The 5,594-nt window shown below is 38.6% G+C and overlaps 1 pseudogene; it reads left to right on the top strand.

Moving 5' to 3' along the window:
• Positions 1 to 3,626: 3,626 nt before the first annotated feature.
• Positions 3,627 to 3,783, top strand: LOC124986059 (uncharacterized; annotated as a pseudogene).
• The last annotated feature ends 1,811 nt before the right edge of the window (positions 3,784 to 5,594 follow it).

Genomic DNA, 5,594 nt, shown 5'->3' with positions numbered 1-5,594 from the left:
GTAATACATTATTTGAGGTCTCTTTGAACCTCACCTACAAGTATGAAAAAATTTTTTTCCAGACTCCACACACAATAAAAACAAAAACAAAAGTGATTCTCTATTCTTGGTTCTCCAAGGCCTTTGGTCTCACCTTAAAAACTGGCTGCTTCTATAATCTGCATTTAGGAATAACAAAAACAATAAGCCACATCCATTATTTTTAACACCCTGAGATTAAAAATATGTTCATGTTTACACCAGTGAAACCCCATTAAATGAGAAAATAGCCACCAATGATGTTTAAATGGTTTATTAAAGGACAAAGTGACGAAGAAAGGTCACAGATTCATCTCCTGACCCTGCAGCTACCCATTTCATTTTTTTATTTGTCTTGGCCATAATCCTTACCTAACAAACAAACAAACAAAGCAAAATCCACAAGGCCTCTGGAATTCAACTATTTGACCTCCTGGGATGGGATTCCATTTCTGACACTTATAAACATGTGATACAAGGTCAGTTACCTACTCAACCTGAATTTTGGGGTTTATTTGCTTTAAAGTGGGGATACCTATCATTTAAAATTGGGGGGGTTACTGGGAGTAGGTGTGCAATTTTAATGAAAAAGTGTGTGCTTCCCAGGATAGCTTGTGCTTGTGCTACTCAAGTGGGTTGAAAATCTGAAAGATCTGTAATCTGAAATGCTCCAAATCTGACGCTTTTTAAGCACCAAAATAACAATGTTGAAAAGTTCTACAACATGAAGTTTTGTCTCATGTACAAGATTATTGGAAATATTGTATAAAATTACCTTCAGACTATGTGCATAACACGCTTAAGGAACATAAATGTATTTTGTGTTTGGTCTTGGCTGTCATCCGTAAGATAACTCATTATGTCTGAGCAAATATTCCCAAATCAGAAAAGCCCCAAATCTGAAACATTTATGACTTTAAGCATTTCAGAAAAGGGAAGAGATACTCAACCTGTAGTGACCATCAGCATTTGTCGTCTTATGAGGACTAAGATCCATTCATGGTTACCACTGTATTTTATTATGATGAGCACAATTCACACTTTCACCTTCTATCACGGTCACTTCTAGGCTCTCAGACTGATCGTCCTGCCCTAGGGTGAGGATAGTTTTCCTTTCCAGACTCCAGCAGGACTGCATCTCCCGGCAGTAACCCTGGTGAGCAAGAGCATGTCCTGGCCTCCATTTAATTTCCAATGCTGGTATAGGTTAACTGTCCTTCGTTGGAAATGCTTGGGACCAGAAGTGTTTTGATCTCTGGACTTCTTGGAATTTTGGAATATTGACCTGTGTATGACAAAATATGTTAGAGGTGAGATCCAAGTCTAAACCCAAAATTCCTTTGTGTTTCACATATGCCTTCTGTACATGGCCTTCAGGTCACTTTATACAGTACTGTTGGTGCACTTGCGTTTTGACTATGCCCTGTCACATGAGGTCAGGCATGGAATTTTCCATTTGTGGTGTCGTGTCAGTGCTGAGAAAGCTTCAGAGTTTGGAGTATATCAGATTTTGAACTTTTGAATTAGGGAAACAACCTGAACTGGGTCACAGAGGTCTTGTGGCCAAGTATCATAGAACATATCCTGTTTCTCAGTGGTGGCATTACTATAATAAGTAGGATAACGCTGGAAGAACAGAAGCAAAATTCAAATTCTGGTGGCACTGCCATCTGTGTTTTGCTTTCCTGGGTTTGTGGTAAGCTCCTTTAGATTGGGTTGTCTTTAGCTTGGTTGGTATTCACCCCCTGGGGCTGAGAGCAGAAGGTCCTGGAGTGAGGAATGTTTGGGGGATGAATCCAAATCCAAGGAAGACAAAGCTGAGCTCCAGCATCAGCCAACAGGGACATCTGGCCAACACAGAGACAGCCAAGGCAAGAAGGCAGGAAGCTGTTTTCTCAGAGTGTGAACAAGAATGTCCAAATTAACTTCAACTATAAGAAAGCTGTTTATTGAGCTTCAAATATCTGACAGGCATCAGAGAACACCCAGAAGAGCTCCCTGGAGATGTGGTTTGAAGACAGCTGCAGCTGCCTGCTGTCAGAAAGAAACCACATTTTGCATGTGGATTGGATCCCGGGGTGTTTGCCTGCACTAGTGTCCAGTCCTGGTGTTGACTAGCCTCAGAGGGATGCTGTGAATTTCTGCACCATTTCCAGAGGTTCTTTTGTCACAGAAGATGAGCAATCACTCTGTAGAGGGAGCCAGGCTGAATACTTTGTATGCAATTTTTGTATCTCCTGAAGTGAAGGTACATCTCTGAATGCCTAGGATACTTCGACATCTGATTAAATCGGAAAACTCATAAGCAACCGTTAGACCTTGACCACCAACCCATTTGGAAGTGGAGTTGGGGGATGAAGAAAAATACCTAAGATCTGTATAACCCACTTACATATTCTTTTACATTCTATAACATTCTTAATGCTTATGCTACATTCACAAATTATACTGTTATTATGTTCAATGAAAAAAAGTATGCTCTGAAAATGCTCATCAAAATGATCCAAAGTTGAATCTTAATATATATGGTAGAGCTACCTTTTTGTAGTTAGAGATCTGCATCTCACAGAGGGAAGAGCCATGCCCAGTGTGTTAGCTTTCTGTTACTGTAACTAAATATCTGAAATAATCAACTTATAAAAAGAAAAGGTTTATTTTTAGTTTTGAAGGTTTTGTCCTGTTGCTTTTGGATCTATGGTGAGGTGGTAGGAAAATAATGGTAGGAGTGCATGGAGGAGCAAAGTGTTGCATCATGGTTGGGAATGCTAATATTTTGTCCCAATATCCTCTTCAAGGGTGTGTTCCAGATAACTAGAGAACCTTCCACTAAGCTCCAACTCTTAAAGTTTCCATCACTTCATAGTATCATGGGCTAGGGAACAAATTTTAACACATAGGCGTTTGTGGGACACTTATCCAAACCATAGCACCCAAATACATACTGATCATCTGTTTCATGCCAAACAACCTGGGGTCATTCACCACATACTCCCTTTGCACAAGGACAGTATATCAAAGTGGAAATAGAAATGAATAATTCTGCCATGTGCTATACTTGTACATATCCAAGCCCCTACCCATGACACACCGACACACATACACACTCAACACACACAGGAAAAGTCCTATGAAGATAATGTTGAAAGATTCCAGGGAGTATGCAGTTCCAAGTTAAAGATAGTTTCTGTAGGAGTTTTTATGTTTTACAAAGTAGCTACTTTGATACCCAACTGCTTTTTTTTTTTATTATTTTATTGTAAACAAATGGGATGCATGTTGTTTCTCTGTTTGTACATGGCGTAAAGGCATACCATTTGTGTAATCATAAATTTACATAGAGTAATGCTGTTTGATTCATTTAGTTATTTTTTTCCCTTCCCCCCACCCCCCACCCCTCTTTTCCCTCTATACAGTCCTTCCTTCCTCCATTCTTGCCCCCCTCCCTAACCCTAACTCTAACCCTAACACTAACCCCTCCCACCCTCCATTATGTATCATCATCCACTTATTAGCGATATCATTCGTCCTTCGTTTTTTTGAGATTGGCTTATCTCACTTAGCATGATATTCTCCAATTTCATCCATTTGCCTGCAAATGCCATAATTTTATCATTCTCAGTGGCAGTATCGTAGCCAATGAGGTTTATCCGAGGCGCGATTATTGCTAATTGAAAACTTTTCCCAACTGCTTTTGAAGCATGCATGTCACAATGCTGCCAACATAGCCATTGGTGAATAAAACTTGGCGTATATGGTAAAAGGTTTCCCCAAACTTTTGCTATGGAAGTATTGCAGAAATGTTTCTTTCTCCAGTCATTGTACTCTGGTGATTAATCCTATTGTGAGGTCTTCATCATGTCCTTTGATTCACCTAAAAGCAGGTGTCTATTTTTTTCCCAAAGCTCATTTATTAACCTCTCTTGCTAGATATCACATTGGGATATATATGCAGTCACTGGGAAATTTTATCTATGATTGTCAGACACCTTCATGATTTTCTTTTCATGATTTTTTTTCCCCTATCAAGGTGCCTACAGTCAATCCCAGATTTGCCAGATTGGCCTTTAAATTCAGTCTAATCTCTGTCATGCTGCTTGGCAATTGATGTGAGTCATTTTGACATTTTTCAGATAGCAGAGTCCCCAGAAGGACAGCAGGAGAGAAAGTTTTATAAATACTTTGACCTTGAAGTAAAAAAGAAATTTTACTTTTCTCCTCCAGATCTTACCAGGTGCTTTCTTGAAATTCAAGGGAAAAAATGCAATGAAATCAGGAAACAGGAATTTATCCTTGGGAATCCACCTTGGGCAACTCACTTTCACCACTGAGATTCATTCCATGTCTATGGTAATTTATCAGACAATTGGACTGAAGTGCTAGTGAGGTCTGCGGAGTTATAATTTTTTCTTTAGTGGATATTTAGCATTAATATGGCAACTAGGGCAGTGTATCATGGGACTGAACATAGACAACAGGAAGGAGCTTGGAGCTGGCCCACCCAGGAAATTGTTGAGGAAGACAGGGAAAGTGGAAAGTTTAGAAAAATAATGGAGCACATCTCGGAGCTAAGTTAGGAAGATGTTTATAAGGAACTTGAAAGGAAATAAAAAGTAGGTTACCAAAAAAAAAAAAAAAAAAAAAAAAAAAAAAGTAAAGAAATCCCAAAACCAGTCAGAAAGAAAGGCCTAATGTTGAGCAGGATATGGTGATGAACCAGCCATTGGGGACAGCAGGGAAGGAGCTAAGTCAGAGAAATGTGAGCAAGGACAGTTTATTCAGGAAGTGCCTGCTTGCAGTTTTTCCACATATGCCAACATAATTTAGACAGGTAATTTTCATATGAAATTGGGAACTTGACATGATTTGGACAACAGAAAAATACCAATGGACAAAATAAAGTCTTTTTAAAAAGTCTTTTATTTACTTGATAATTAGTTCTTAAGTGCTTAATCATTTCAAGGGACATGTTGGGTGTTGAGGGTGCAATGAGCAACAAAAAATGAAAAAGAAAAAATGAAAACAAAAAAACCACAGGTAGTTACGGGTCACCTGTCCTTTTAGAATTCTCACCCAGCTGGGAAGAGGCTAGGAAGAAAATGTCACTGAAAGAGAAAACTGCAATGCAAGTGCTAACAAACAAACAAACTTTCTACTTTTAAACTTTTTGATAAAAAGCGTTTTATGTGTAAGCACAAGCTTGTCCTTATTTTGAAACTTTTTCATTTATTTATTCACTAATAAATGTTGAGGGCCTATTATATGCCAGGTGCTATTCTAGGCTGTAGGGATAGCATGGAGATAAAAAAGAAAAGTACCTGGAGTTTTGAACCTCAAGAATAGTGGAGATTAGAAAACAAAAATGAAAAATACTCCATCTTCCTTCCTTCCTTCCTTCCTTCCTTCCTTCCGTCCTTCCTTCTTTTCTTTCTTTCTTTCTTTCTTTCTTTCTTTCTTTCTTTCTTTCTTTCTTTCTTTCTTTCTTTTTCTCTCTCTTTTTTTTCTTTCTTCTTTTTCTTTCTCTTTCTTTCTAGTGCTGGAGATCCAACCTAGACCCCAAGATCACACTGTTATCACAC

Source organism: Sciurus carolinensis, chromosome 5, assembly GCF_902686445.1.
Source record: "Sciurus carolinensis chromosome 5, mSciCar1.2, whole genome shotgun sequence".
In the NCBI taxonomy this organism is placed as follows: Eukaryota; Metazoa; Chordata; class Mammalia; order Rodentia; family Sciuridae; genus Sciurus; species Sciurus carolinensis.
Note: the sequence above shows the minus strand (reverse complement) of the source record. Positions and strands in the feature narration are given on the sequence as shown.